The sequence below is a fragment of the Grammomys surdaster genome, unplaced genomic scaffold (assembly GCF_004785775.1).
Source record: "Grammomys surdaster isolate TR1022 unplaced genomic scaffold, NIH_TR_1.0 185, whole genome shotgun sequence".
In the NCBI taxonomy this organism is placed as follows: domain Eukaryota; kingdom Metazoa; phylum Chordata; class Mammalia; order Rodentia; family Muridae; genus Grammomys; species Grammomys surdaster.
Window position 1 is genome coordinate 695,602 of NW_021604630.1, and position 7,378 is coordinate 702,979.

Consider the following 7,378-nt stretch of genomic DNA (forward strand, 5'->3'; position numbering starts at 1 on the left):
GGTGGGACAGGAAGTGAGGATGGGGATGGAGGATGTGGGAGTGGGGGCGGGACAGGAAGTGAGGATGGGGATGGAGGATGGTGGAAGTGAAGGCAGGATAGAAATGAGGATGGGGATTGGTTGAAGGACAGAAAGCAAGGATGAGGGGGTCCTTGTTGAGGCAGAGAGTAAGGACTGGAAGTGAGGATGGTTTGAGTTGCAGGATGAAAAGTGAGGGGACAGAGCACGAAATGAGGAAGAGGCTGTGGAAGGGCAGAAAGTAAGGACTTGGGGGATCCTTTATTTCAGAAGGGAGTGAGTGACCAAGACCGCTCAGTCAGCCAGTTCTGAGGCTGAAGGCAGGTTCATTTAATTCAACTTTTGTTTTAAACTCTTTTAATTACATGCAAGTATTTAGGTCAGTTCTAGGTTGAGGAACCAACAATACAATAGAAACAAACAGTAAAGGAACAAACAAGGCAATATACAGAGTCCTGTGATCACCCCCCCCATCACTCTTGCTGTTTCTAAGGGCTCATCTGGATGACAAAGTATCTGAGCCTACTTCCCTGTCCTAGCCCACAGTCGTATTCAAGCCTGAGGCCTACTTCTTTGTTTTAGCCTAAGACTTGGGTTCCTGACTGAAATTACTTCTCTGTTTTAGCCTAAAAATAGACTCCTGCCTGAACTTACTTCCTTGTCATGGCCCAAAGTCAGATTCCTGCCTAAAGCCCATTTCCTTGTCCTTGGCCAATGTCAGATTCCTGCCAAGCAGCCCCAAAGGCTCTCCACAAGTGAGGATGGGAAGTAAGGGTGGAGAGGACAGGGCAGGAAATCAGGATGGGCCTCGGAAGAATAGGAGGCATGGACTGGGGGTGCTGACAGGGCAGGAAGCAAGGAGTTTGTGGGACATCCAATCAAAATGTCCACTGCAAAGGTGGGTTGAGAGTCTGGAGTCCAAAGAAGAGGTTTAGACTAGGGAAGGGCATTGGGGTCATGAGTAGCATTTAAGGTCACAGGACCGGATTAGCTTACTCAGGAGAGCGTGGGTACAGAGGCAGTAAAGACGGAGTTTTGAGAATGGCAGTATTTATAGATCTGGAAGAGTAGCTGGCAAACTTCCTAAAGTGCCAGACAGTAAATACTTTAGGCTTTGCAGGCCGTATTGTCTTCCCTGCAACTGTTTAACTTGACTCTTGTAGCACAAAGCAGCCTTGGCGGACAGCTATAAATGGTTAAGATAGGCTGTGTTACAGCAGAACTTCACTGCAAATCCATCTGACCCATAGGGCAGAATTTCCTGACCTTGGGTATAAGACGTTGAGAATTATCCCGGAAACAGGAAGGAGAGGGGGTAGCAGTGAGAAAGGGGTGGGGGTAGGAGTGGGAGAAGAAGGCTCTGCCTTAGGAACTCAAGGTAGTGGCTCTTTCTAAAGAAGCAGATATGTTCTGCCTCAGACCTTGCTGCTGCAAGGGGAGGGGCCGAGAGCTAAGCAGCAGCTCAGTGGAGTCTGCTCATACTGCTACGCTGATGAGGGTACTTTGGATGGAGTGGGTTCAAGGAAAACAAACAACTTCGTGGTAGAGTGGTGTCCTCAAGAGATGCAAAGAGATGAAATGGTAGCGGCAGGACTGTGTAGAGGTCAAAGTCTGCACGCCTGCTTTTGGAAATGGGAGACCCAACAGGCCCTCGGTAAGCAGATGTAACTGATGCAGGGCCTGAGGCCAGATACTACAGTGGAGTCTGGCTAGTGAGAACAGGTCTTTCACACTGATGGGAAGGTGGGAGGAGCTCTCTGATTGGGTGTCGTAGGCCGTGTGTTGGCTGAGGACTCTTTTGGTTGCTTTATTTTCTCAGATTTGCAGAAAGTAGGATGAAGACTCACAGGGAGAGGTAAAGGCCCTGGGTGTGGTAGGCCATAGAGACAGAGGCTCTCAGCGCAGTAGAAGAGGGCTGCAGGCAACGACAGAGGGTTGTTTTAGCTCTCTGAAGCGAAAATTAAAAGGTATGCGTGTGTGCATGCCTGTAATGTGTGTGCCTGTGCATGTGTATATACTATCACTTGAACTTTACACTACAGCAGATGTCTTGTAAATTCTGAAGAGTAGTGACAGAATTAATAAGACTGAGCTGAGCATGTTCAGATTCCTGGAGGCCCAGAAAGAACTACTGAGGTAGCTCTTGTATACAGGCATTTAAAGGAATGAAGTTACTCGCCTAGAGGTACTGACCGCTCTCCTCAGAGATCATGGGTGGAACCATCTAAGATCAGGTATCCAGCAGAGCAGCTGGCACGGGAGTTTGGGATGGCTGGTGCTGAGATGAAGTGAGGGATATCTCTGGGGACCTGTGACAATGCCAGCAGTGAATTGTCCCATGAGTACTGACCAAAGGGGAGGCCATGTATGGAGCTGGGCATGGACATGAGGCTGGCTCTGCCTGTGGTGGTTTTTTTTTTTTTTTTTTTTTGGATTAGGTTGTTTTCTTAGATTACCAAGGATGGAACAGGCTGCATTGGAAGCTCACAATTGAGGTCTTTGTGGGAGTGACAGAGGCAATGAGTCTGAAGTTTATAACTGACCAAGGAGGAAGGCTTGCCTGTTATCCCTCCAGATTTTATTTCAGAGGGCTCTGTTTTAGCTAGTTAAAGCTCGGAATAACGAAGCTCAGAGATGTCATTTTCACCCTCAATAACTCCACGTACCTGACTCAGAGAGTCCATGTGGCTTTTTTGAAACCCAGTTAAAATTTTCCTTTGGGTTTATTTAATTTTTGTGTGTATGGCTGTGTGGACCACAGGCACGGATGCGTACTATGTAGCATGCAGTGCTCTGGGAAGTGAGACGTGTAACGTGTGTCTAACTTCCAAGCCATCTCTCCAGCCCCGAAATCCAAGGTTATCTGCTTTCAAGTGCCTAGATTGGGTTTTAGAGGTCTGCGGTTAAGATTGACTGGAGTGTCAGATGTGAAGGGGTTAACCTTAGGTACTCAGGGTCTATGGCAAGCTGCTAAGGGTGGTAGACAGAGCTCCGGAAGGGACAGGGCAGTGGGCTATGGTCAGTTGTGTGTTTTGGAAGAAGGGTACCAGAGAGGGTCTGAATGACACTGCCAAAGAGCACAGCATCTTTAAAATGAGAACCTGGGAGCCCTTCAGCTACAGGGAGCGCAATACCGAGAGAAGGTAAAGGTGACCAAAAGCCCCACAATGCTTAGTGCGGGAGGAAATAGATTTCTCATAACGGTCAAATGGTTTCTTGGAAAATCCTGTCTGTCTCCCTAACTTGAGCTGCAGAAAGCAAATGATTGGTGATGAGATGCACAGTGACCCGTGAGGCTGACACTGGGATGGTTCACATTGCTGCAAACCTTCTGCAGCACACAGGGACGAGCAGGCGTGACTTAGGAATAGCGGCATGCCTCCACCCCTGGCCTGGTTTTAGTGCTTAGTGCCTGGCTGTGTGTGGCTCTACCAGAGGTGTAGCTTTTGGGTCTCTCCTCCTTTGAGATGTTTTTGACCTTTGGACTGAGGTAGCTCAGGCATCTGAGAGGAGGAAATGATGAATGACAGTGGCCGGATGCTGGTGCACTCAGCATCAAACTGTCACAAAGGCTGGTATGTGTTGCTCCCATCCGCATGTAAAGAGAACACGTGGTCTGTCACTCTCCCTCCTTCTGGAAACGTTAGATGTACTTGTAGAATAGCACCTCACAAGAGCTGTGTTTTCAAAGTAGCTTGTCTCTCTGGGCCTCATAGAACTACTCCTCAGGATTTGACTTTACTGATATTTTCCCATGGAGGCTGTCAAGATTTCAGGGCGCTTGTCATCTCAAGAAGGGTTAGCCAAGGCTGTTTCAAATTCTTTCCATGTTTAGAGAAGAGGCTGCTGCGTAATGGTTGTGGAGAGAGGTGTAGTGGTTTGGAGAGAGTCAGGAGACACACAAATCTCCTTACAGAGTGGCATCAAAGCACCCAAAGTACAGAGTACACGGGAACCTAGGCGAAGGCTAGTCGAGAGGAACCCTGAAAGCATCTAAGGAAATGTTTGTCTGCATGAGTGGTCAGCTCGGTGCCACCGTGAGGCAGATGAGGCTTGGTGGGGGGGCTGGCTGGAAAAAGTTGAAGTACATGGTCAATGTCACTCTATTGGCAGCCATTCATTTTCGGAGTAATGTGTGCTGGGACAGGGGTTATCTCACAGTGGGTGCTGTGGGGTGGAGAGCAAGGGTAATTCCAGTCACGTACTATCACCCATAATAACTCCAGCATTAACAATAATAAAGATGCTAATTAAGATGGAAACAGGATGAAACTTTGCAAGCCGTAAAATCACTGAAGGTTAAGACAGATATTCCTCAGTGTCTCAGAACTCCAGCAGGGGCAGTCTTCTTAAAAAGTCTGGGTTTTGAGGATTTATGTACCTTTTAACTGACTTCCAGGTTTCTGCCCTAAGAAAACCATCAGAAAAGTGGGGAAAGTATATGTGTGTGCTATCGCGCACTGAAGTCTTCTACGATATCCTGGAAAACTGTTCAAGCTCCCTGTCCTGGGTAGCCTTAACTGTGGCTATGACATGGCTTAGAGTCATCTGAGAGAAGCTTCAATTGAGGATGATATCAGCCTGTGGGCAAGTCTGTGAAAGATTGTCTTCATTTGTTAACTGACACAGGAGGACCCAGCTCACGGGCTGCGCATCATCAACCCTCTGACAGGGGGCCCTGGACGATGTCAGAGTGAGCTTCAAGCAGGGCTCCACTATGTTTCCTCCTTTAGTTTCTGACCTTGAGTTCCTGCCTTGAATTCACTCTGTGGTGCTCTGTAACTTGCAAGTAGAAGCTGAATAAACTCCTTTTTTTCCCCCCTAAGTTGGTTTTGGCCAGAGAGTTTTATCACAGTGACAGAATGAAACTAGAACACATTCTGGCAGAAGGCGACTAGCCAGTTGGAGATATTGTAGGGCATCCATACAATAGCTAGCCACCTTGTAACATTACTGGGGAGACATTAATGACATGAGCTCGAGAAGCTGCAGGTGAACAGGCCTCGGAGCTGGCAACAATGTTGCTCCTACAGCGGTGTGAACAGACGTCTGTCTGGGACCTGAGACTATGGGAGACTTTCATTTGCTTCTTTCTTGTAGTTTCCAGATATTTTGTGGCAGACCCTTATTGATTAATTGTAACGCAGTGATAGAAGGAAAATGAGATCCAGTGGCCTGTGTTCTTGCCCTGTTTGTGAATCATCCCTGGCACTGATGCCTTGCAAACCTGGCTTTGGGTGGACATAGTTCTTACTCCTCCCTGACCTGCGGGGAAGAAATAACATTTTGGGAATACAAACAAACATTTGGGATGAACACTGAGTACAGAGAGCAGGGCACAGCTGCTTCCCAGTTGCTCTCTGTTCAGAAATCCATTTCTTTCCCGAAGCCACAGAAATGCTCGTCCCAATGTGTTAGCATGTTAGTCATTGCTAAAGCTACATTAGATTGGGATCCACTGTCGTCTCTCCTTTAGGTTGTCACTGGAAGCTAGGAAGAGGTTTTGTAAAACAAGAAAGCAGCCCTGCCTACACAGTGCTAATACAACATGGGGGCTGATGCAGGGTGATGTGGGAGAGCGCTCAGGCAAAGACAATGGACTAGAGCTGGCATCTCCCAGGAAACAAACGGTCCTCTCCAGCTAGAGTTACACCACAGATGTGCTTCACCTAGCACACCTGTGCCTGCGTGGAGGTGGCACAGGAATGCCGTTTGTAAATTCTCTACTAGGTTAAGTGTACCAATGGGACAGGCTATACAACAGAGTCCTACACAAGCAGTGATTTTTCTGAGGATGTGCAGCCTCAGGCATGTGCTCTGTGCTAGACGTCTCTCCTTGAATAAAACTGAAGCTATGAGGTAGAGTTTGTTCCCATATATAAATTGAATGACTTAGTCCTGTTATGCATGCATATATATTGTATATATGTGTAGATGAAGCATATGTAAAATTAGGACTTTAAAAATATATTGGTTTTGCTGAAAGTAGAACACACTTACTTTAGTTCTGCAAAATATCATAGGAATACCAGTATTTTCCTCCTCAGTCCCAAGAGTTCTAACTTTAAATATTTTCCTTAAATTCATTCTTACAGCATAACGTGGGGTGCCATTTGAGGCCTTAACTTTGATTCTGTTCAAGGAAACCCATCTTTCCCAGTTGATAGCAACTGTCTCCAGGCTGAACGGAGGCTCCTCCTACAGAAGAATGAAGCCAGGCCATCAATCTGCCTTTCACTCATTCACTTCAGAGCTTAAAAAGACAATGGGTACTGTGTGGCTTGGTCTTTCCATAGGCATAGAATGAGGTCCCCAAGAGCTCCTGGCTGGGACTGTGTTTAGCGGGAGTAAACTGCAGCTTTTACAGAGATGCAGCTTTCTTCAGGGATGTGCTGTGACTCCAGATCTTCCTCTGCATTGAAATGTGCCCAGATGTTTGGCTTGTTTTAAATCTCTGACATGACCATGGCCAAGTCTATAAATAGCAGCAACATCAGCTATAATGCTGGCATGAGGCTGATTTTTATCTCTCCATCCACTAGGAGAAGACACTCCCCCATACAATACATGTGTATTCACGAGCGCATGTGCACACACACACACACACACATACACACACAAACACACACACAAACACTTATATACACATATACAAACACAAATACACAAACACACACATGCACACACATGTGCAATCTTATAGTTAAATATCTAAGTTATAAGCAAAAATCTTGGATGTACTCAGCCCCATCCGTGTTTTTGTTTCTTACTGTTTTAGAAATTAGGAACGAAAGCAGCTAAAGAACTTTTAATGATAACAGGGAAAAAGAAATCCTAAGAATCTCCTATGCCCAGGCACAGGGCTACATTTAATTAGTTCCTAGTCTCAGAGCTCACATTTAGCAAGAGGGCAGAGTGATCAGCCACTACCTGTGCCAGGCTTCCTGAGGGTCCTGTGCAAAGTCACCTTGTGGATGGTCCTGAAGCTCTGTGGTTGTGTACACATGGTCTCTAATGGCGGCAGCAACAGGACATCACAAACCAGCTGTTTCAACAGCAAGAATTTGCTTTCTTGTGGTTCTGAAGGCTGGAAACCTAATACTTGATATTGGCAGGGTACGTTCCTCTAGAAGGCTGCCAGGGGAGGACCTGGTAGCCCTCTCCTGGTGTGTCTTTCAAGTTAAGAAAATATAAATATATTAATATAATTATATAATAATGTGTATTACATAATATAAAATATATTCAATATACACACATATATATTTCTGTATATTGTGTGTATATATGTATATATACATATATATAAACACACATACACAATAAGTCGTGTATATGTGTGTGTGTATGTGTGTAGGTA